At 43.4% G+C, this 26,204-nt stretch overlaps 1 protein-coding gene across 1 annotated transcript in view; it reads right to left on the reverse strand.

Moving 5' to 3' along the window:
• LOC105685828 (neuroligin-4, Y-linked) overlaps positions 1-22,813 on the reverse strand; it is a 198,926-nt gene extending 176,113 nt beyond the window's left edge. The window contains exons 1-2 of the mRNA XM_048651849.1: positions 22,690-22,813; positions 21,312-22,495 (exon numbers count right to left, since the gene is read on the reverse strand). The gene's annotated coding sequence lies outside the window, so the exon portion shown is untranslated. The remainder of the gene's footprint in view (positions 1-21,311; positions 22,496-22,689) is intronic.
• Between the last annotated feature and the right edge of the window lie 3,391 nt (positions 22,814-26,204).

Genomic DNA, 26,204 nt, shown 5'->3' on the forward strand with positions numbered 1-26,204 from the left:
TTTAAATTATCATCCAACTATATATGAATAAACCTTGAAAGTGGGAATATTATTTCCAACCACTCCGGAAAAGAGGTGTGCGCGAAAAGTGAGGTGATTCGAACGAATTGCTGATTCGTTCGTGAACAAAAGTTGAATCACCGTCGGTTACGATTGTTTTATAATTCATTGTCAATCCCTTTTTTTTTTTCGAAGTAATAATTACATCGCGAACTCGAGTCGATCCGCCCGGGTTCGGAGCATTGTGTGAAACTCTTCTCCGGTGTCGGGTGATAGTTGGTTTTCAATTAAACATGAACGGCTAATTTTCCCGCAATTTGTAGTTTCAGATTTTATCGGGATTCATCGACGAGTCTCGCTGTTTCGGTCGATATCGAAGGAAAAAAAATATTTCCCCCGTATTGTTTGAGACCGCCAGGCGCGGTTATTTATTACCGTTGTACGGTATGATTGGTGTGTAATCGTGAGCCATTTATCGAGTAATTTCATTTGATGCGAACGGTGTAATGTATACGTACATATACATACATATTCGCGAACGATTAGAGTTCAATACAAGGTAGGTTGGAACATCGGCAATTGAACGAACGCGCGCTATCAATCAATGTTGAATGCCGATCAAACGGGATATGTGCTTTATACTAATAGTCATCGGTACCGCGTCCGTCTATCCGTCGTGATCGGTCCATCCGTCTGTACGTGCAGGACTCATCCGGTCGAGCAGAGCATAACTCAAACGCTGCATAGTAATGATAATCCGAACGTTATTCTCTCGGTTCGACGGTCACGTGCGCCACACCAAAATCGAAATTCACACCGAGATCAGCTGCCCCGAAGTTTCGCACCGTAAATTCCAACGCGACGATCGCCGCCTTCCAAATGAACATGTTCAAAGCCGTGACGATTCGTGTCGTGAGAATTTCTCGCTCGCTCTCGAAAAAGGAAAACAGAATCACGGGGAGAAGAAGAAAAAGAAGAAAAAAAAACTCACACCGCTAACCGTTTCCGTCTTCGGCGGAATGAAAGTTTCGCTTTTCTGTTTGTATTTGCGAATTTCACTATATCGGGTCATAAATTGTCCCTTTTTACTTCACGGATTTTCCCTCCGCTGTTATATGTAGTTCACCAGGGGTGTCTCGGGGTTTAGAGTTATTATATGATTCCGTGTGGACGGCGAAGCTCACGATGAGACACGGTGGCCGGGATCTCGCGGAACCCACCTGAACTTTTATTCCGTACTCTTTTTTTTTTTCCCCCCCTTCGTTCGGGGTGATTGTAATCTAACGGAAAATTAAAAATAATATTACGCTCGGCTGTATAGGGAGCTTACGATTCGATCGATCCTCGTGTTTTGCAGCTTAAGCTCCTTGAAACCGTTCAACCTGCAGTAGCTCCATTAACATCGACCCGTCCCTATAAGTAACATGGGCTGAATTCACCGGCACCGCTTAGGGATCTCAGACTAGAAGGACGGGGTAAAAACAATGGCGAATCGTGGTGGTCTGAGTTGTTAATATCTCGTCAGAAATCTGTTCGAAAAAATGATATCTCATTTCGCGGTGGAAATACGGACGTCTCAGAAGCGATGGCACGTATGGAACACGAACTCTGCGAAGTGAAAAAGTATCTCTGAAAAAGTTTCGATGAATTTCAGTGGGGAGAGTTTTCCACGTCAATTGTATCGCGCTGTTTCAAAAGTTCACTTTACTGTCCAGTAGATGTCGAATCAACTCGCTAACGGTTGACACACGATCTCGCCCGTGTGTCCGACTTCACGCGAAACGGGTGAGAAGATGGTTTCCGCGTAACTTCGGAAAATTTTCGGTTAAAACCGACTTCGATTTCTGTCGCTCGTGACCGGAGGTTGAAAATTATGACAGTATTTGAAAAACGCGGTTTTCCTAAAAAATACAGAAAAGGTATTCGACGGATCGGTCAATTATCTGTAACAAAATTGAACGCTCCGAGATCTCGTTGGACGAATACGATTAAAATGTTCCGTGCAAAAGTTGGGGAATATATTTAACGCAGTTAAAACGAAAAGCCCTTCAACCATAAAAAGTAATAATACCTCACTAATTTTTAATTACATCTTAAAGAATCTGAAGAGGAGGGATAAATTGTTCCGTCCCCAAAAAAAATATTTATGCCATTCACGAAACACCCGTTTCAAATTTCCCTTTCGCGACGATACATTGAAACTTTTCATTTCGTATCCTTCCCTTCAATGTCCTAATTTCTTTCACATTGGTTTTTTTCTTTCTTTGCTTTTTTCTTCTTTAATATTCCCAAGACTTGTTCGAGGCTCGATGCCTTTATATTGAAATAGCTTGGGGCATAGGTATATTATATTGTATACATGTACCACGTGTATATATATATACGTACAGATACCTATATAGGCGGTATTCGAGTCATTTGTAGCATTCGAGATAGCCCCTTGTATTCGCTTGTTTTTCCCCTTCGCTCGATGATATTGTGGAAGCGAATATATAAGGGATAAGAAACACGATCGAAAGTCAGGGTAATTGCTCTCGTTTTCCGGGATCTCGTAAGACCCTGTATATTATTCTAAGTAGAATCAGTCACGCGACGCATTCTAAGTATAGGGTCCGCAATTACATCGGTATACACACATACAGGGTGTCCCGTTTTAAGCGAGGCTTCGATTATCGCGAAAACGATCCGTCGCATCGAAAAACAGTTCGGGCTAAAATTGCCGCTGGATTTAGCCGGATGGGGTGGAGGGGATAAAAACCGCCGGAGTGTCACCACTCCGAATAAGTCTCAAATGACGGATGATTCGGAGATGAAAATTTCAGTAGATTAGCGACAAAAATGACGACGATCTTGCCGTCTCTTCGGGAACGGGATCATCCGGAATTGTTTGTCGTTTGTTTTTTATCCGCGGGGAAGCAGCGACTTGTGGTTATCGTCGTCGCGAGACACGACGACGTCGACCTCTCGTTGGAGGGCCTTGCATGTCGTCTGTCCTATCAAATAAGCCCCGTCTCCTTTGGCTTACTTACTTAACTTTTCGGTACCGCTGCGGCGTCTCGCTTATTTTAGCAAACACTCGGTTGTACACTAAGCCCGAATGACGATCTTATAGACAGTGAAATGCATTGTCCCGAAGATACCGCTGCGGGTTTCCCTAACGGCTAAAAGATTTGCCGAAGCTGAAACTGCCGTGGCTCTCAGTCGGTGGCGGTTGGGCCGAGTATAGGAAACTTACTTTGAGCTTTACCTCCTCCGCTTTTGTACTTTACTATACACGGTATAGTTATACATGGTATAAAGTACAACGTTTACTGGAAAGCTCAAAGCTCTTGTCGCAGAAACTTGTAGCGTTGCCTTTGGGTGCACGTAGAATCATTTTACCTTTTTTACCTTTTTTTTTGTTTTCTTTTTTTTTTTCATTTCTTTCTGTTGTTCTTTCGTTGTTGTTCGGGAACACCGTGTCGCCTGAAAGTAGCCCCGTACAGACGGTTTGGTGCGTTAGTGTAACGTAGTTAATTAATTTATTTAATTCATATACATATACATAAAGGTATGTATATATATATGTACAAACAATTTTTTCAAACATCTTTTATATACGAGCACACCGCCCGAGAGTTTGAATTATTAAAAACTTCGTTTAGAAGGGTCCAGCGTCGTAAAAGGCAGGGGAATATTTCGTGTAATTTAAACTTGTTTTCTTCATGAGATAAAATTTGACGGTGCGTTGTCCGACAGTCGGAGCGCCGAAGGAACGAGAAATGCGTCTCATCCTCGACGTAGACGTTCCCTTTGCCAATTAATATCTAACTCGGGATGTACGTGTGCGTATCCCGCCAATTACAAAAATGGAGAACCGGATTGTAAAATGAGCTGAATTTTCATTCGTTCCCACGCTTAATTGAATAATATTATTTATGTATATATATATGTATATAAACAGTTTTCATTCTTAGCAATGACAACGAGCAACTAATAACACCGAAGCGAGGGATACCGAGAAAATAAGACAAAGTTCGTCCTTCTTTACTCAGCTAATCGTGACTCCTGCTGGGTGAATTAGAGAAGGGGAGGAAAAAAAAGCAAGAAAAAAACAAAAAACTTTCGTTATTACCCTAATTTAGGTGAAAAGAAAGCACTGTCGTAATCAGTGCTCCTGTTAGCAAGAAAGAAAGAAACATCACCGCTGGAGCAAGAGACTAACACACAAAAAAGTACAAGTTTCTCCGCACTTTTTGCTTAATAATTTCTTTTCCTCGGCTATATATATACGTATACATAGATATATATATATCTATATATATATATATTATATATCTACCGGGATTCGCGACTAACCGCAGCTATGTATACGGATATTTCTCTGCACTCGTTAATCTCCTCCGTAGCTAGGTCGCTTCGTGTCGACTATTATGCAAATCAACTAGGTTGGTAGAAACTTAGATATATACACGTATTATATTCTTTCTAGGTACGTACAGTGCTCGTATTATACAAAAATTTGTATATAGGCAAAATTTTGCAACAGATAGATATGTACAGAAAAACGCCAAGTTGTTTATGGACTCGACAACAATGGCGAGTGTATTCGCCTGCCTGAGACTTGGTGAAATGAATTGAAATTTCTGTAATAATACTATCGCGCGGTGGCTTCCATCAGCGCGGTCGGGATAAAAGTCGGCGTTAATTGTAGCCACTAATTCTTTGTTTTGTTTCAGATTTTATTTTATTCTATTTTTTTTTCTCGTTTTTCGTCGACTCGTCGAAAAAAAAAGGGAAAGAAGAAACGGGTGTAGCGCGACCGAATCCACCGCGCGCTACACCCGTTTCTCACCGTATCACGTGCATTACAACGCGAACGTTACTTACGCAAGTTCTGGCCTCCCGCGCGCAATAAAACGAGTAGCGGCGGAGCTTTTGCCAGGACCAGGAAGTAGACCGAGTTTGCGGGTATAATTGTTGCTCAAAGATACAACGTGCCTCCTCGTCTCTAACTACACCTTTGTATATAACTATGTACAAAGGTATTCGTATCTAAACCGAAAGTTTGCAGCAAACTCCGTCGTAACCGCACGTATACGTATATACATACATATGTGTATATATATACGGCCAGGTGTATACGTAAGTATGTATAGATCGCAATTACTTGCTCCCTGGAAACCATTCGCCCTGCAGGGGTTAGTGTCGGGATATCACCTACGTACACGTGAACGTGCACGTGTGTATACGCGCCCTGAACGACCACCTGGAAAACAAGCTATTCTTGCAGGGCAGATGCGCCCGCGCGCCCTCGTTGGTAGCTTGTTAGACGTGGACGTAAAAACTAACCAGTATTTACCGTCTGCTTAGCGGGCGACCGGCGTAAAAGGCATTAGGTATTACAGTAACAAACTTTCACTATAACCAAAATTATAGGAGTAACGTATGTATGTACGTGGGCCGTAAAGCAGGTGCCCCTGTACGTGGATTAGTTTGATAAAATTCTCGGGCGTATGGAAGGAGTGAATTTTTCGGATTCACCGAACGAGCTGTGGAATCGGGAGAAATGAGGATAATTTTACCGAGGGTGAACGTCACGTCACCCGTAGTTGGCGGATTCGGTTACATCGCCATGTGAAATATCGAAATCTATTCATAGCAATTTTTAGAATCGCCGGACTTCGGAGGGGGAGGGGGGAGGGGGTTCAATGCAGCAGAAATTAAGGCCCGCGAGTCGTTCGCCAACCGCGGCTATCCGGAGACCCGAATGACAGCTCTTTCGCGGGATATCGATGGAAAGGGATCACTGTAAAAAACGATCCTTGAAAGAAAAAAAAAGAGTAACTGGAGTCATACGCGGAAGGTATCCGGCCCCTCTAAACTCTAATTTACAATATTAGGGTAGGGTAAATTTATACGAAATGAAGAGCTTTAGATTAAATGAAAGTGAAATAAATACTCGGACGAGGAGTGGGGAATTTCGGAGAATGATAAAGGGGGAAGTACGGCACTCGAGTCCAACTCGAAACGACGCGAAACATAGCGTAAAAGACGGTGGCCGGGGGGAGAGCAAAGAAGGCAATATCACAGTCGACTAGCAAGGTTCGTTCCGGCATACTAAGCGGGTCGGAGTGATTTTTAAAACAGAGAAGACGAAGAAACGGCGGGAATTTTAAATAACAGATACGGGAAATCGAACACCGATGCGATCCGTAGGGGTGAAGAGCAAGAAATATTCCCGAACGAACGGGGGAGGTGGAGGGCGAGTGACGACCCGGGAAATTGGAAAATTGAACTGGAAGTCGAACGGCGAGGGTCGAAGTCGGGGGGATATACGTCGCCCAGTCACTTTTCTTCACCTCTCCTTTGCCAGCTCGCCCACTCTCGCCTTTCTCTCTCTCTCTCTCTCTCTGTCGTTTTTTTCCTCCTCCTCCTCTTTTTTTTTAGCCGTATTAGGAGACGTTCTAGGAATTCAAAGCGACGTCGCGACAGATTTCTGGCTGTCACCACCGCTCGCCGTTTCGCACCCCCGAACAAAAGAACATCCCTCTATAGTTGACGCTTCTGCTGGTCTGGGGCGATGCCGCTGTCGTCGGGCTTCTGGTCGCAACCAACGTCATTCCGAAAACTCGCAGTCGCCGCGGCGATATCCAGTTCCTACCGAATGTCTCCGAGTACCATTCAACGTTTTGCTCAATCGGCTAGACCGGCAAAACATCCGCTGAGACGAGCGATTCTACGAATTGACCAACGTCGAATCCCACAGCTCCGTATCGTTCTCTTTATGTCTGTTCTTCGGTCGGAATGAAGTCGCCGAATTCTCTCGAACGTCTCCATTTTACCGCGGAAGTATCGGATCGAACCGCGCGTAACACGTTTCCGCGAAGAACGCGCGGGATCTTCACATTGTTTCGTTCGCCGGTGCGTGAAACGTCGTCAATATTTCATCCGAAAGTTGATTGAGTAACGGGTTCGTCATGCGAAAAATTTGCGAGGTCATATAGCACCCAATTACATCACGTACGCGTACCGCAACCCTCGATTACACTTTTATCGGTACGTCTCGCTGCTGTTTTCTCATTTCGCACTTTTTGATCAGCTCGAGGATCGGTGGGAACTTACAGAGTCGAGTAGTAGTGCTTCTTTAGCAGATCGTAGTTCAACTTTTCGTAGTTTTTTTTTTCTTTTTTTTTTTTCGTTGACTTCGTCAGTTAATTTACAAATTTCCCGCGACTCGTTTCATCGTATTGAGATTCGCGGTGAGGGAGGTGCCGATGTAAGTCACCGGCTGATGTATACAAATCCGGCCGCATTTACACATTGAATGTCACGAAGAATTAATTAACGAGCGAACGTGTACCGACGGAAAACCGTTTGCTCTGCTAACTCGAGTGAAAATTAAAACTCCCGCAAGTCGCGTTACCGCAAGTTAAATATTACCAAAATTAGAGTCGCTTCGACGGAGTTTTGGTTAAAATCTTGTACGTGGGTACGTACCGAATTTACAAAAGCTCCAATTATCCTTGCCAATTTCTCGGGTATTTTCGAGCCAATTTAATTTTTACACTCAAAAGACAACGTTATCATCTACATGGGTATACGTATAGGTATACGTATAATATAATATATATGAACAGAAATCGATGTTAAATATGTATGTATATATGTCAGGTTGAGAAATTTCCATTTAATAACCCCCAGTATCTGCAAAATCGTTTCGTATAGTATAACGTGGTATACACACATTCAATATACGTATATATAGACATTCAACCCCTCAGGCGAGTCTCAACTCTCAGCAGAGCTCTAACATTCGGATCTGTACTGTGGCTCCGATTTCCAAGTCGCGGTGGAATATACATATATAAAGAAAAAAAAAAAAAAAAAAAAAACAGAGGAGATCGCTCCTTTTTTATCATTTCTTTTTTCCTTTTTTTTTTTTTGCATATTGTCTTATCGTTCTCCCGTGAGATGAGTGTATAAAAAGGTAGCTCGTCTTCCCCTTACCGTATCGCGCGTACGTACGTACATATCTCCACACCGAGCGTGATCCGTAAGAAAAAAAAAAAAAAAAAAAAAAGGAGCGGCGCTGCAACCCCCCTTCTGTGTGTCGACGGATGGATTGTCCAGGCGGAAAGTCGCAGTTTTCCATCCGAACTGAATCCGACGAGTACGCGGGATGTCGCGTAACAAAATACCTGCAGGTACCTCCGAGGAAGTGAATTTTGAACATCAAGTTCTCGAAACTGGGTTAACATTTGAATTTCGAACGGGAGAGACCGACGCGATACTTACGTACCGCACGTAGGCGGCGTCCGGGGCACCAGGGAAGAGGGGTGGCTGCTTCTAAGTTTTGGGCGTTCCCAGAAGACAAGTAGAACTAGGACGTCTTTATGTGTGTGTGTGTGTGTGTGTATCTGATACATATATATGTATACACATACGCGAATGGATGCACAGAGGTGTTGCGAGAGATTTTTCTTACACGGAAAGCCTGGGGCGGAATAGCCGCACAACAGTGGAGGAGATTCCGTAGCTAGCGGGAGCCAAACCTCTTATCGTAAGTCTGACACGCTCGAGTTACCAGTTCTTATTCTCCGACGCGTACACTACCGAGATTTCGCGAGGCTCGGAAATCGAGGGGAGAACGAACGCAAAACTCGGACGAATCAACGACCAACGATATCCCTTCCGCGTATCCAATTACGATTTGGTGAACAACTGTTTCTCGAGGATCGAAAAAATCTTGAACTTCGAACAGATTCTCGGCGTTTCTCTGGGGTCCGACGACGACATACGTATAGGTATACGTGCATGTACGGAGGACACGCAAGAGCGAACGCGATTGGAAATATGTGACATTTAATGCGGTCCATAAGTCATTCGCGATCCATACTTCTCCTTGTTTGTTTTTCTATTTTTTTTGTTTTTGTTTTTTTTTTGACGTGCGAACCTATAAATAAAAGTGACGAATGGGTTCTTTTTTTTGCCGACGGAAATAAGAGAAAGGAAAAAAGAAAACATCGCTAGGAATGAAATAAACAAAAATCCATTCGATCGTGTGCGCATATGTGTATATTCACGAGGGTATTAAATCAATTACAAACTTTCATCTCTCTGCTCCGCGCATATCTGCAGCTGTCTCTGCCAAACTTGCCGGCCTTTTATCGTCGGTGTATACCGCAGATATTTATAGATTAAGTGTGTTCGTAAATTTTGCCGTATAAGCGTAGCCATACACATCGAACTTGTAGTAGGGTAGACTTTTGACGTGTTATTGCCATTTGCAGTGTTCGAAATGGTTCACAGGTGGTAGTGTAGAAGTGAAGTTAGTTCGCTTCGAAAATTCGATGTACATACACGTCGAGCGTGGAACGGCGGTGAAATTTCGCAGTCGGGGTATGTTGTGTTATATTTGGTGAGCATCTTTTACGAAGCGGATCACTTGGAGTCAGGATGAGATGGATCGGTGGAACGATGCCCGCCGAGCGTGTCTCGTGGGAAGTTAGACGGCGTAAAAATAGAAGTGCGCTTATATTCCTTCGGGGACAAACCGGGGGATCGGAATATTTATGAAGAGGAAAATGATGCATTATCTAGCGAGAAAAAGTTCCGAACTGAGAGGAGAAAAAAAAAATAAAATAAAATAATGAAAAAATAATTCACGAAACAAAAAAGACTCGTTAAAAAAGAGCTCCGGTATTCATTTTCGGCCGAACGGACGTCGAAACTAGACTTGGTAATTTAGGACCATCGATTAGGTGGCTCAACGTGAACTGGACGCCCGGCAAATCTGAGTTATGAATTTTTCGTCTTTGTCGTCGGGCACCGCGCTTCCAAGATTATGAACTTTGGAACGCGAGATTCCAAAAGTTTCGTTAACTTTAATAGCGACTGTCGCCAACAGCTACGCGAACTTACTTGCGGCTACGGGGGGCTCGGTCGATTAAAAACAACGTGGGCACACGAGCCGTTTTTCAAAAGAGAGATCCGATATCGGGGTAAACCTTAAATTTGCAGTTTTTGCCGTAATCAATTTCTAACGATTCAATTTTTTTATTTTTTCTCTTTTATTTTACAGAATCCAGCGAGCGAAGTCGTGGAAAAATTATCCCGAAGGAAAGTGGGTCGAAGTTGAAGGTGGAATTCGTACTTCGGTATCGTTAGGTGAGTCGTATAACCTTCGTAGAATCACATCTCCAAACTTTCTAGTAGTATTATTACGGCGTACGGGTGTAATATACGTACGTTGAGCAGTATCTATGGGGTAAAACTGTATCTTAAGGTATTAAATTCAGTCTTCGTTTAGAAACAGGATACGGAAAAGCTTTCAGAAAACAAAACTAGATATATTACACACCCTAACCATCCACGTATCCAACGTACCGTCTTAATCTTCAGCCTTTCCCCTCCCCCCCCACATTCGAAGGGGTGTAGACGTAGGTGTGTAGGTATCGCTACCGTAAAGCAGAGCGAGCAGAAAGTTTTGAGTCTCTCCGCAAGCAACTTGGTAGAGTTTTTTTTCCACGGAGAAGAGCTTCCAAACATAAAACGTAAAGTAGCGTCCCTAAGTTTGCTACCGTAAATGGTAGTAACTATCTGCAACCGCCACGAATCTTTTGGCAAAAGAGTAAATCCAACACGTTCACCTCTTTCCCGCAAAGCCATAAGATAAGGGACAGGTATCAGGAGTAGTGGGACGGATCTTGAAAATCAAGCTTTTTACGGGAATGCACTACGTTCACGTTCTTTACTTTGAATCGCGGTGAGTCAATCACTTAGATAAAAGAGCGAAAACTTCGTATACAAGCAAACTTTGAGATTCATGGGAAACTCCTCGGGACTTTCTTCTGAAGGGCTAAGAATGGGGTATTACGGTACTCGGGAACACCATAAATTCTTCGAGTGTTCCATTTTACTTAATATATAAAATTTTGTACAGGACTCCGTGAAAATCACACGCATTTTCAAACCTACTATACAATCAACGTTACCATCGATCGATCGCAATGTGATCGTATTTCGACCAAATCCTACCGTTTCTTTGTACTTTGCTTGTTTTTTCATTTCAATCGCACTACGCGATTCGAGTATACCCAACGGTGGGTGGAGTAAACGACGAGCTTTCTTTGCAATGACACGATAACTCGTAGCCAAGGCGCGGTGATTATACCGTATGAAATTGAATGAATGTTTTTCCGCGCAAAGCCCTTCGGTCGCTTATGCAAACAAGGTACTTCCACTACACGCGCTGATCCCTTTGGCGGAAAGAATGAATTCACGAGTGACGATTTACGAGATTGCAGGGGATCAAGTCGCTCGTTGCGTTTCGGTATACGTTACGCTGGGCTATATCTATATTTTAATAAATATATACACGCGCCGGCGGGTGTTGCATGAGCATTTCCATTAACCACTTAACGATAATTATCCCAGCAAAAGCAAACGCCCGTGCCAAAGCGCGACGCCGTACGCGGGCCCAAAAGCTTAACCACAGCTTTGCAGGCTGACAGCTCTCGCCACCGGGGTGCGGGGGAGAGGGGGGGAGGGGGGGTGGGTGTCTGGAATCACGGCCACCGCCTCGCCGACCTACAGCTCGAGGCGCGCCAAAAAATTCGCTCGGGAATTTTGCAGCTCGTTCTACAAGACCAAAGAACCTTAATTAACAAAGGCAGCTGGTTCATGCCGCGCGGCTCACTTTTATTGCGTTATATATATATATATAACGTATATATACCTTCCGTCACAAAAGCAATTTATATTCCGAAGGTTCCGACTCCGCGAAACTAAAGAATCCCCTTTCATTTTTAACATCGATGATATATTTTCGGCGATAATTATCGCAGAGATTCGATTATCGATTGGGGATACTTTGATCAAGGATAAATTTGAGAAACGGACTCTCTTTGTGGCGAGAGGAGAGATTGAACCATAGATAATGATTGAACGGATGAATAAATTGAAAAAAAAAAAAAAGAAAAAAAAAATGAGAAATATCTGCAAGCGAAGCCTTGTCGTTGTAAGCGGTGCGTCGTTTGTCCGCTCGATAACCATTCCGTGAGAATTTATGTTCTGGGTATTGAATATACCGAAAATTATTGAATTTTGTTATATAACGATTACAGCCGCGATGGCACTGAGCGAAAATCTTAAAAAAATTACGGAATTCATGTCCCACCGGTGGCGTACGGAGCGAGGAGAAACTGATCGCCTCGAGCCGATGCAGAATCCTCGATATCACAATCTCTGTAGGGATGAATTATATCCCAGCGATCTTAGGGGCCCCAAAGTAAGATGGGTATACATAGATATAGCATAGCAACGAAACGGGCCGAGTGAACGAATTATTGCGACGTCCCTGGGCACCGGATTTATTATGGAATTGATTTATTAAATCAACAAGAATTTCATTAAAACCCGTTATGGAATTTGTCTGAGAGAAGAAGTTTATTTCCTTATGTTTGTCTTTACTCGTTATCGTTATTATCTACCCGACGTTTGAAACTAATTTGAATGGGAGATAAGAAAAGAAAAATATATATATTTATACGAAATAAAAAAAAAAAAAAAAATTGGAACAACCTTGAGAGGAGTGAGGGTATATTTGCGCGGGAAGGGTAATTAATTGAAGGTTTGACATGAAAATTAAAGTTCCAAGGTTATAACGAAGTCATAAAAGCCGAGTAATTATTGTCAATTGTACGAAAGTTTTTGGCCTCTCAAATTATAGGTATTTCGAAGATCTGCGTAAAGTTTTATCAGGTCCCAATTACATGTAATTCGAAGAAAAAAGGAAACAAAGGGCCCGGACTGTCCCGTGCTTTTGAAATTTCAGCGTGACTTATGGTCCTCGATCCTCCCAGTTTCGTCTTCTTGTTCATCTTGGGCGTCATCTCCGCGTCGTTTACTTCGCTTTCGTACGGCTTTTGCTATCCGCCCTCTGACCTTTAGCCGTGGGATGAACTCCGAGCAAATTGCCAATTTGCAGTAGCGAACGGTAACGGATATCGCAGTGGTGAGGGGAAAGTGAAGGAGAATCATTTGACTCCAACCATAGTTACCGATGGCTCATAAACTCCGACAACTTTGATTTAACTATTATTAACATTTCGAACGCCACACCCCCGGAAACTCGAAGATTGAATCGGAAACGACTGAATATATATCCGATTTTTCGCAAGTCTTCGTTAAACAATAGGATATCGATGACGTTCGACGTACGTTTTCCGACCATTTGAAATTCACTTTTACGCAAGACGTCGCGCGACGGTATCCGTCAACAGAAACTGGTTAGCGGGAATACGGTAATTGAAATCGTGGATTGAAGAGAAAACGACTCGTCACAACTTGCGCACTCAATACACGGGTTAGTTCAAAGAGCGTTAAATAATCGATCCGGCGCGTAAAGCTCGTGCAGCGCAACGCTCTCGTCATACAGTCTCCGTACCGTAGCTACTGCGTTGATGAATATGAATTGAGCTACGACGCAATTAGATGCTGAAGACGGAAATTCTATAGGGTACGCAAAACTCACGGTTGAGGATTCTTACGGGGAAAAAACGCGATACTAGTTCAAAACTGAAAGAGATCTTCGAGATTTCGTTTTTCCACTTTCATTAACTTCGTCGCTCAAAACTGAAATTGTGCTATACGTATAGAGAGGATTTAAAAAAATCCGAACGAGCCAAATATTCGTTCCCTCACGCACCGCGTTCTGACGATTTTCTCTGGCACAGTGCAGACACAAGAATGCCTGAATTCTTCGGCATCGCTTGAAAAAAAAAAATTCTGTTTTGTTCCATAAAATACAAGGACGATAACGCCTGCCGTGAATATTGCCCGCATTTATTTCGTCGATTTTAATTGACACGGTAGTCGATTGGTCCGCAGCCTCTTGAACCGACAAGGTGTTGATTTGATTTGTATAATTGTACGCCAATTTGAATCAGTTATTGACGAATCGCACTCGACTTGGCTGTTTTCGGACACTTGACTTCCCCCGGGCTTCGATCAGATGAGACGAGTTCTGTGTGCGTGCTCGCGCGCGTGTGTGTGTGTGTGTGCGCGGCGGATACGTGTACAACGACCGCGTAGCTCCTGGGTGTCCTGCCGCTAACGACGAAACTTTCGAGTTGAGAATTCGCTGATCAAAGGGACAAGAGTCGAGTTGTATAGCTGGGAATGTCAGCGCGTATATCGAGGTTCAAAAAGCACGCCCCGCGGCAACGGATGTGCAAGCTCAGAACTCAAAGCCGGAAAAAGTCAAAGAATTCACGAGGATGCAATAAAATATAAGAGGAGAGAGAAGAGAAAAAACAAAAAAAAAAAAAAAATGGAGACAAAACAGAATGTGTGGTTTTCAAAGTTGAGCGAACAAGGACGCGGAGATGTGTCTTCTGCGTAATCAGATTTTTTTCTTCTTCTCGTTTTATTTTAACGCGGTTCGCCTGAAACCGGGGAAACCAGCGCTGGGATAAATAGAAGCGCGGGGGTTATACGGGTATTTTGAAAACCCGGACGTGATATTTCTTAACCGCACGATGTGGTGTTATCGCGGTGGCATGATTGTAATAATTAACGAGCCGTGAGCGGCGGGAAGAGCAGCAACAACAACAACAACAACAACAACAACAACAACATCAACGAGACCGTTGAAAGTTCAAAAGACACATCTACCTTTCGTACCCGGCAACGCGACAGTACGACGTATCTTGGAGAATGCGAAAACCCGTCGAGGTTGGGATTCACCGACCGCCTCGGGGATATATTCCGCAATGGCGTACATCCGGTGGAAACGCGTCCTCGAGTCTTAAGGGGTTGAGCTCCCGGCGCCGCTCCGGTAGCTACCCTTAAATATGCCATTGTGAGTAGCGTGTCTCGAAGCGGAAGCTTATTGTGATCACGTGGTGCGCGGTGTCCGTTTTGCTCATACTTTGGCACCGCGTCTCATAATATTCCACCTTATTCAATCCCGAATTTCGCCTGCCGCGTTTAACTCCGCCGCGGCCTTGTTTCTCACGCCCAGTCGCCGGGAACGCCTCTGATCCATAAAACGGGACGCGAATTAGAATTAGGATAGTACCCCGACGACTGCAGGAATTGGAATCGGAATTAGGAGCCATGGGCGTTGAAAATCGGCGTGTAGCGATCGTGCCGGAGCTGCTGCCGCTGCTTTTCGGCTGGTGAGACTTTGGGGATGCTACGGGGGAATAAATTGGGGACGAATAGGGAAAATCGAGAGGTCTTAAGGGAGGTAGCGAACGCTTCGAGAACACCGTTGGGATGGGGAGGAAGAAAACAACGGAATCCTCGCCCCCCCCCCCCCCCCGTTTCACCCTCTTCCTCTTTTCTCTTTCCACCTCGTTTCCATGGAAACGTTTCGCGTGTCTCGGTACTGCCGACTTTACCGAGTCCGTACGCCGCGCAGCGGAGTAGCTGTAATTTATTCGAAGCATCGCAAAATCGCGAACAAACGGACGCGTGATTAATATTATTCCTTAGCCATAACCACCACTAATGGCGGGATGGATTGATCTCCCGCTCCTCTGCTATTCAACCGTATACTTCTCCCACTTAATTTAGATCTTCGCCGGTCGGCGACGCCATGACAAACCACACGACGAACGATTCCACCTCTCCCAATTTTTTTTCCTTCCTTCCTTTTTTTTTTTTTTTTTTCAATTCTTTCCAAGCTGCGATATCCGAGCCTACACCGTTCGGAGGGAAGATCTTGACCGGATGTTTTCCGGTTGCTTTGAGTTGGAGCGGAATTCGCACCCGCGCGCGATGACACCTCAGCGTGGCGTGGAGGTCCGGCCGGGTCCGCGGAGCTGTTCCGAAACTCGGAAGAGAGCTCGAAAGAGTAGTTTGCCACGAAGGGATGAATGGATGTTTTCTTTAGTCGGACCTTTGTACAGGGAGCCCGATGTAGAGACGTGATTTATAGAACTGGCGAGTTTCCGTTTTTCTTATACCGGCAAAACTTGCAAAGTGTGTTTCACTCTCGAATAGGTATATTTTTAGGTCAGTCTAAGTGCCGGTCGTTAGGTATATATTCAAGAAGATTTTTCTCTCGAAATATACTCGAAATCGTTACATCATCACTCTACACTCGCCCCAAGAAGCATTAGCCCTCGAAAATACCATTAGATAACCCTTTTCGAAACAGGCCGTGTACCATTTTTATTCCTTTTTTTTTTATTTATTTTTTTTTTTCCCCTCTTGTTGGACTGTCACATTTCCTTTTCCAATGCCATCGCCGGGTATATCTCGGATATAAAACCGGCGAACAAATGACACTACCTTTGGTTCCGTACCGGAAGTTGTACCGCTACGAAAGTATACGAGAAAAACTTTTCAATGTTCACCGTCATCGCGGAATAGCGGATAGTTTTGTCAATTAGACGTATGACAATTTTTTTTGTACATTTTTCATACACAGTATACGTCATTTGCGGTTGTGTACCAGAGGCGCCGGAATCTGTTCGTCGAACCGAAAAGCACCTCTTCGGTAAAATATTTCGAAAAAAGTGGATCACCCTGGTGGTGAAAAGTCACCGGGAGCGGAGTTCAGAATCGTTCCTCTCGGTCGGGTTGATGTACTTCAACATCAGAGACAGCGTTCAACTCGTTCATTCCACCTGAAAGTCATTTCGAGTAACTGGCCAGCCTTAATCATCCCTATTGCATTCCTCGTGGAATGTCAGTATTACTATCTAGCTTCGCTATTGTTTCTGCAGCTAGCGTTACACCGTCTCTGCCGTGTCCCTCTCCGTCCCTCCGTCCCTCCGTCCCTCCGTTCGCCGGTCGCCCCTTCGCCGGCGAGTTTCACTCGCACCCCGTTCCTCCTCGTTCCTCGTTTCTTCTTCGAGCGTCGCGACGCGTCTCTCGGTATATCCCCCTTTGTCTCCATTTTCTCTCCCTGCAGTAGCACCGGCAGCAACCCCCCCCCCCCCCCCTCCCCCCCCCCTGGCTCTTCATCGTCCTCGTCGTCTCGCGGACTTTTCGCGCACCGCTTCATTTTAATAAAGCTTTCAACTTATTTGACAGCGTGCCCTTCCCAAAACCGGCCTGACTTTTCCCTTTCTATTTTTCTCTTTCCATTCATATATGTATACACGTTCTTTTCCCAACCTTTTCTCTCGGCTGTTACGGGGGCCACGATGTATCCAACACCGTCGACCAACGCCGCGTCTACATGTATAGCCGAGACCGTTATCATTTACCAAACGTTGCGAGAATGTCAGAAATAATGTTGTCGAAATTATTTTACCCCCTCTCCTAGATTTTCGCGGTAGGTACGCGTATCTAAGGGTGTACTACCCTTTCTTCGTATAGAAGTTGGAGAGAAACGTCCTTCGACCAAGTCCCATTCCGCGGTAACCTCTGCCATTTACATCCTAATCGCATACTTTATATTGTAAATATTCAGCGTACTCGCAGCTCGACGTTGAAACAGTTGGGACATTTCCACAGTTTCATACAATCACCTCGACGTCTTACCGTGCTTGGACATTGTTGAATAATTATTCTCTTAAAAAAAAAAACCAAAAGTGGAATCTTATTTTTAAATAATCGATGAAACCATTCGTTAAGAAAATTGATTCGACAATGGCGAAAGTTTCGTCGTTCGAGGTACGTACGTCGATTGTAAGAAAGTAGCGCGTCGGTGGCCAAAGCGATGGCAACTCCGTATCTTCTACGTACCCACAATACCGACTGACCGCTAGAAACTTGAAACTCAAGCTTGTAGCCACAGAGATTGAGGCATCTATTCAAAAGGAGCGGTGAATAGGGGTGCCCCATAGCGAATGGTCGTACGTTGTATAGGTATAGTATACAGGGTATGCAAAGTAGTAACGACAAGCCTTGATGAAATGCATACCACCGACTGGCTTTCCATCTTCAACTAACAAGAAGCCTTACACGAGACGAAAGCTCCGCGCCTTCACCGGTGTGCATATTCCGGACCCGCGTAGTGCTTCCAGGTATTCGGATCATAACGTTATTATTTGTATTAAATAATTTTCCACGACGACGTCCGGAGCCTCGTCTGATTAATACCCGCGACCACTTCGATTACTTCGTCTCACCCTTTCGACTTCACCCTTTGAAAAAAAAAAACAAAAAAAAAAAGTAGAAAAAACATAATCAATGTATCTGTACGCCTCTCCTGTCGTTCGGTTTATATACCGGGATTTTCGAACAAAGTCCTCCCTCTACTCGTACACGCGAAAAGTTCTCTTCACGGTATTTACGAAGTTTCGCACGCGCGCAAAGGATGAGTGAAACAAAAAAAAAAAAAGAAAAAAAAAAGAAAAAAAAAAGGGAAAAAAAAACGGGAAAAAGCTGCGTGGCTGGGGAGCGCGCGGGGGCTACGGAACCCGAACGAGATTTGTTCGAACGCCGGGTGTAATTAGGGTAAACATTTCCGCCCTTGGAGAAGACTTCGGCAAGTGCGGGAGAGAACCGGATCTAAAAAGGGAAAAAGGAGAGATGAAAAAAAATGAGCTCGAAAAATAAAAGTAGAATCTCTAGACCGAACGCGAACTCTTATTTGGTAGTCTGGGGCCGATTCGAAGCGAATTAGTCTCGGTAAACAAATGCCTTTCGTTTGTCAAATCCACCGAACTCTCCACCCCGAGTACAACCGAAGAACGTTTCTTACGTACACCACCGTGCTATCCGACTTTTTCTCTCCGGTTCTTTTTTTTTTTTCTCTCCTTTTACTGCGATTTCTTCGACTTCACACCACGCCCATTGTTTCTTTGGATTATCCCCAACCTTTCCCACATTTCTTATTCTTGTATAATTTTTTTTTGATTTTTTTTTTTTTTTTCTGATTTTTCTTTTTCCTCAAACCTCTACTTCTTTCTAGGCCGTACTTTATGCAACATCAAACGTTGCCCCGTAACGTAATTATACGCTGAGATTTGAAAAACGAAATGGAAATGAGAAAAAAATAAATAAATAAATAAAAAATAAAATGGAGGAGTGAACTCTCGGAATTCGTTTGTAACCAGTCTAATTGCGAAGGAAGTGCTCCTCGACAAAATATCCCGCACTTGGTACGGCGCGGTCTAGATGCTATATAAGTCGGAAGGGGTATATAGAACGGAGGTGACAATTATAAGTTTTCTCTACGTACAACCATTAGTTTTAAAGTTTACTACAGACGTTGAGTTGTAAACCGATCGTATGGGATATTCGAGAATAATTCAATATCGAAAAAAGCGTCGACATTTTCTCCGGTCTTTCGCTCGTGAGAAGTTGATTGGTCGAATGGATTTTTTTTCGTTTCATTTGAAATATATCGTATAATTTATGAACGTGAAAAAGTAGAAACGTAGCTAATTCATAGCGCGAAAAGACCGTGTAATATTACCGGTGATTTTCACTTGCCAACTAATATTCATATCCTATGGGTATATGTTTGGTCCACAGTATGGAAACGTTGAAATTAATTACAAAATCTGCTTGCGAAAAGAATTCATCTTCGTATAAGGTACGTGGGTATTGCCTCTATAATATACGTATATTACGGCGTACCCACGTATACATATTATACTCGCTGCCGTTTCTACTTTGTCCCTGCATTTCTAACGCTACAAGTTTAATTACGCGAAACTCCGTTCTGTTCTTTTCTTCATTCCGTTCCGTTCGTCCATCGTGTAATTATTATTTATTCATAATAATTTTTTCTTTCCATTTCTTTTTTTTTTTTTTTCTTTCTTTCTTTTTTTTCATCTTCAACGTTATAAAGTTCCATAAAATGTCCATGTTTTACACGGAATATTCCCGCAAGTAAAACCGCAATAAAATCAGATAGTTGAGAGCTCGCAGCGATTCATGAATTAAGAAACGAGCACGTTTTCGTTTAAGACGACCTCGATCTCCGCGCTATACATAACGTGTGTCACGTATTTTCTTCGATGAATGTCGCGTACCTACCTCGCGTTTCATACGCTGAAATTATAGAATCTTATTTTCCGCGGAGGTAGGATTACCGTTGGAAAACGGTACGAAGTAATGGTACGAAAAACAAAGGCCACGAATCATTACAAGGTACGGGAAAGAAGGAAAATCGACTTTGTTTCTCCGTCGAGATTTCCAGTCGAACGCGAAAACGAAGAGGATGAAAAAACACAAAAAGTTGAAAAAAAAAAAAAACAAATAATAATAACACGACAAGGAAAAACAAAAAGAAGAAACAGACTCAATATCGTGGAAATAATGATCGAAGATCGAAGTTGTATTCGCGATCGTTTCTGGTAATGGAAACGTGTATCGGTTTCGAAGCTACATGCCGTATAGCTGAATTGCGAAAAGCAGTTTATTCGGCCGCAGTTTCCCCGCCATTGTTGACTTATCGGCGCTGTGGGTATATACATAAGCGTGGGTGGAAAGTAGTCTGTATTTTTTCCTGCTTTTCCTTCCACTATTTTCGTTTTTATGTCTGTTTCTTCCTTTTTTTTTTCTCTTTTCTCTCCTATTTTTTTCTCCGTCTGTCTCTGATTTTTTTTTTTTTTCTTGTCGAAAAATGCTTTATGGAGCTTGAAGCTTCCGGTTTTTGGGTACAAATATTTTCTCGACTCGTGGTGGGTCGGCCACTTGATGTTCGTTTTTACATTCGTTGAGTGGTTGGAAAGCGAGCTTTTTTCCTTTCGTCACCCTCATTTCATTTTGAGAAGCGGTTACACCTTACATCGCGGCCGAGTCCGGTTGCACTCCGTACCCCGAAAATTTTTTAACTCTTGGGTCGAGTTTGGTTGGGTTCGAGTCGTGGGGAAAAATACTTAATTTTCCATAAATTTTTCAACCCACACCGAACACCCGCACGTCGTTGTTAGGCAGCAGAGGAACGAAAAATCAGGTAAAACAAGAAAAAAAAAAAACGTATAATTAAACAATATCGGTTTTTGATAATTATCTTCGAAATACCTTCGCTGATTTCACGCTCAGCTATCGCAGGAGGCACGGAGATGGGAAAAATCCGTGAAATTTTTTAACGAGTCTCGCCAACGGAACGGATCAGGAAGAAGAGTAATCGGTAAGCCACTCAATTGGGCCGCCGATAGTTGCTGGGTATTGTTCAAGAGACGCTAGAAATTTCCAGTTTCATTAGCGCGTATCTGGTCGTCGATGGTCGGCGGGCAACAGATCTGCCTGTATTTTTCATTGTTCGTAAGTTCTAATGGCTAGATCCCGAGGATCGGGAGGTAAAAAAGTATGCGAAAAAAAATGTATGAAAATTTTTTCGAACGCGGAAATTACAGTGGATTGAAACGTGCCGCGAGTTCATAGCAAAGTATCAGGTTTGCGATGCTCACCACTTACTCTGACGGCTCCTTGCGGCATGATAAAGGTGAGCACATTACACTGTGATTATTTAATTTTTATTCTTTCATTTTTATCAATTTTTTTTTATACATTGGTCACACACACACAGACGAGTTTATTTGAGTATTTTCTTTACGTCAACGATGTGAAATTAGCAATTCCTCGGTATGACTTTTTCTTCTTTTCCTATATTAGTTTTCGACGCTGGTAATTCTTCAGCAGCACACTATTAACCCTTGGCATTCCAATTTCCGGAATGAATCCGCGTTGTGGAGAAATTCTAATCTCCCGATTCGATTCACGGTAATATTGAGAGATAAGTGGAAATTAAAGTATGTTACAAGGATGGCTTTTGAAGGGTGGGTTAGTTTTAATTGGAAAAATAAATGATAATCGATCGAACCGCGCAAATAAACCCCTTCGATGTAATTTATTTCTTTCGGCTCGTGTCAATTAAAGTTTTCTCTTGATTCAAATTTTTCAATGTTATCGAGTTAACTCTTATCACACTGTATCACGGATAGCATCGAATTTGTTGAAAATTTTTTTTCCTCTATCCTCTATTCCTCCACAGTTTGCGCTCCGACTAGGCGCGTTAATTTAATTTTCTTCGACAACGTCATCGTAGTACAGTAACGAAATTTCATGAAAAGGTACGTGTTACTTCGGTAGATGAAGCGTGAATCTAATTATCGTATAACGAATTCATTGAATCGATATCAGAACTAATTTTCTGAATCAATTAAGACTCGAAGTTCCGACCAGCCATTTTATGTTTCATAAATTTTCCGATCAGTTGGCGGATTTGTGGTCTCCCTAAATTTGTCATCTCAACAAATCACACATCCCATTCGAATTCGGTTCGAATTACAACAACACCACGATCTCACGTCGATACACGTATCGTTGATTAATCCTCGAAATTTCTTCCAAGGTTATTCACGTTATTACGATTCATGCATGCAAACATGTTTCCGTCGCATGTAACCGCTTACTCCAAGGTCACAGCACTCGTTACAGTCACCGACGAGATAACTTCAACCCCCGTCGCGTCCAGATGGTACTTTCAAATCGTCTTTCCAATCCGAACTCATCAAATATCTACGAAGGTGTATTGTCCTTGGTGTCCGATTAATTTCCACGATTATCGCTCGAGTCGATCGTGCGATAGAATCTAAAGAAAAAATAAAAATGAATAACGATTTTTTTTTGTTCACAAAAATTTCTGCCTATTCGAAAAGTTTCTTACGGATAAAGTGGCTTCGAAAGGCAAGGTAAAATAAGAAAAAATTTGGCCAAATTTCACCACTTTTACTCGGTGAATATTCTCGAACCTATTACGACCGATTCACGCGACACAATACTTACTGGGTGTACGACATACGGGGTACGACACGCGCGTACTGCAAACTCCCGGAACCCGCGCCCGGTGTTCTCAGGATGAACTTGGACACGGGAATGAACTGGAGCGCCTGCTGTCGCCAGAGAGAGGGGCAAAGACTCCACTCGGTCGTACGGGTCGATCGCACGGGTTACACTTGCCGCGGTGGGTGGTAGTGGTGGTCCAGGGATGATGCTGCGGTGTAATGAATCTCGCGGGAAAATTCACTCACCCTTACGGTCGACGAAAGCTTTCCGCCCATGTCATAAGCGATGCGAATTGGTATTCGATAACCGTTCGCCGCAGATAGATTTTTCACGCGATCAATGACTTGGCGAGTAACTACGATTTGTGGGGCTTCTGGAAACAATTATTAAAGCTTTTTACGTAGCTCGCTAAGAAACGTCGAGCTGCCGAAGCCCCACCGGTGACATACGGTACGCCGCGAGATCCTTAATTGGGCTAATTATCAGGGGAAAAATTTTCAGTCTCTCCGAATCCGAAGCTTGTGCCTATTTCTTCCCTGTGCCTGATTGGGCGGGGGTTGAAAGCTCCGCGATTTTCCAAAGCTCGAAATTACCCGTCGAATTTCCCAACTCTCGGGGTGGTGGAACGCGCGGGTTGAGGCACCCTGTACGAAGTGTAATCGAGCCTTGTAACAGGAGTGTCTGCAAGCTCCGAGGTTCATGCTTCGGCTAAAGGTCCCGCGCAAGCTCCGCAGGACGCGCGCGGCGCCAACCGAACCAAAGGATTCAGGCGAGCTATCGATTCGGGCCTGCCAACGTTGCAGACGTTATTCGCCGGCTCTCGATCCACCTAGGGATTTTCCGCCTCCTGAAAGCTTCGGATTAAGCACCGCGAATATTCGAAAGAGAGCTTTCGGTGGGTGAAACGCTCTGAAATATCGCACATTCGCGTAAGGTGAATTTGAAATATCGAAAAAATTTTTTTAGTCTACGATCATATCGTGGGAACACGGAGTGAAATCGAATTCTCATCCCCTCGGTGATTATTTGTCTTGTCCGGCATAGAGAGAAAAAATGTATATGCCGATGCCGCTGTAAAAAATGCGGTAGAATTCTCATTCAAATCCAACAGAGATTTTTCCTGGGTACGGATTTTCTCGGAGCGAGGTAACTAAAAAGATGCCTGAAGAAGAATTAATTTTCATTCAGATATAATACCTTAAAGACAGAATGGAAAAATGGAGTAGCTCGCACCGACAGACAACAAGATGGACGCGGCCAAAGCAATGAAAATATTTCCCAAGATTTCATTACGGATAACTCTGCAGCAAGGGAGTCGTTTCTTTTTTTTTTTTTCTTCTCAACTGCAGACCACCCTCTTCTCGTGCCTATTCATCCCCGCAGTATTTTTACTAATACATTTTTCATCCGTGTGGATTCTCATCTTTCACCTCAACCAATTTCCAAGTGGAAAATAAGACGATCGTTTGATGTGTAGATTTTTCCAAGTGTGTTTCTGTTTTTTTTTTTTTTTGTTGTTGCTTTTCTGAACTCGAATACCGAAATGATAATCGTTCATTGCGCTTTATTTATCGCTCTCAGAATGGGAAACGAAGCAAATTTTAGTTCATAATATGGAAAATTAGACCATGCAGGAACGTTAGTTGAAATTGCTCGAAGGAGCAACGATGAAGACAATTCGCCGTGTTCAAAAGTCTTCAAGTTGAGGTGGTCAATTGTGGAAGTGACTCGAAACTGCATTGAAATCCCGGCCAAGGTTAGGTGGGCAGGCGGGCGAGTTAAAACGTCTGCAAACTCACGAGCTGATCTCACTTTTTGTCCGCCGCGGCAGCAAAACGTTCGTGTGACACGTTTCCTCGTAGACTTATTACCCCGGGTTTCTCATTCAGCAACCTCCTCGACGCAAACTGCGGGTAACAATGGTCGACGAGCTCAAAAGATATTAAAGAGCCCGAGAAAATAAAAATGTATAAGAGGAAAAAAAAAAAAAAAAAAAAAAAAAATCGAAGAAAGTAAGAGAGAAAAAAAAAAAGGCGAGTGTTCTAAATTACATGGCGAGTTTGGCGATAATGACACTTTTCCGATACTCTCGTCTGCGAAATGAAGTTGAAGTCGGTTTTAGGGCGGAGAAGAATCACTCGAGAATATTTTTTCCATATTTTCCAATACACCGTCTACTAGCACGTGAGGAGCTTTGATTTTTTTTCAACAGGGTTACGTTTTGTGTAGCTTCAATATCTGCACCTGATATCCTCGCGATCAAAAGTAACGTGATTCTATCTCCAGACACACACGGAGACGAGGGTGGCCTGTGTCATCTCCTACCCTGAATAGTAGGGAAAAATTAATTATATTCAAAGGGGATCGCTCGAAGGTCGATGAGAAAAAAAAACTTAATAAATGTCAGGGACCGTCAAATGTTGAGGCTCGCCAGGTTATGGAAAGAGGGTGAGAAATTTAGGGCATTTTTGCTCAAGGACAGGTATTTTCTTTTTTCTCCGTTCAATCCATTTTCTTTTTTTTTTTCTCTCTCTTTCATTTCTCTGCTCTCGCTTCAAAGCAACGTACAGAACCCGTTTCATCTTACTGATCTCATCCCCCGTCCAATGGAAGCCACCCTACATTCAATTATTGATAGTTGTCCTACCGAATCTCAGGGGAACAGTTTAATCGAAATTAAAATATATGGCATGATCTCAGACCATTTCGTTAACGGGGACGGTTATCGTTGAAGTAAAATATTCAAACAAGTTGCGCACATGAACGGTTGGAGGTCATCGGTATTCGTCGGAAATTCGAATGAGACGAATTTTTCCGAAGTCAAGTTCGACAGTAAAATCACGCTGGTTGAAATTCGAGCAATTTTGCGTCGGGCGACACACAATACTTTTCGGTATTGCGAATCCACGAGGCAGTTACAGGTGAGGAACAGATGTGACTAAAAACTAGCACCGAAAAATTATTACACCAGGGAAAAATATGAACCGTGTATACGTAATCCTACGTTAATCGCTAAATTTCCGTCCACCTGCTGATCATCCCTTGGCAAGCTTAGAAGTGCCGCGAAGCTCACGTTGCAACTAATACGCGGGGTACAATAATTTTGTAGGAAGCTATAACTATGAAATACTCGCAGCGGTTGGATTACTTCGTTTCGCGATACGGTTTATACCTGTAACGTGCTCCGTGGTGAATCGAAGCGACTGGCCCGCGCCGGTTAAGATCGAAACCGTCCACCTCCATTTTTCATATCGTACGCACGCGTTCGAATTGCTGATTTTGAGAAACCGAAACGCGGTGGTATCGAACGGCGGAACATAAACGTATACCGAATGCGAACGGTATGCAGATAGACTATTGAGGGAAGTTGATGATCCATGACCGATCGGTGTTTAGTCTCGAAACCCCCGAGCTCGGATATTAATCTTTCGTGGGAAATGCTTAAATCGTCCGTACGATCGTTTCCCGAAATATATATACACACATCCGTCGGTGACTCGAATCGAGCGAGTTTG

Source organism: Athalia rosae, chromosome 3, assembly GCF_917208135.1.
Source record: "Athalia rosae chromosome 3, iyAthRosa1.1, whole genome shotgun sequence".
Lineage (NCBI taxonomy): Eukaryota > Metazoa > Arthropoda > Insecta > Hymenoptera > Athaliidae > Athalia > Athalia rosae.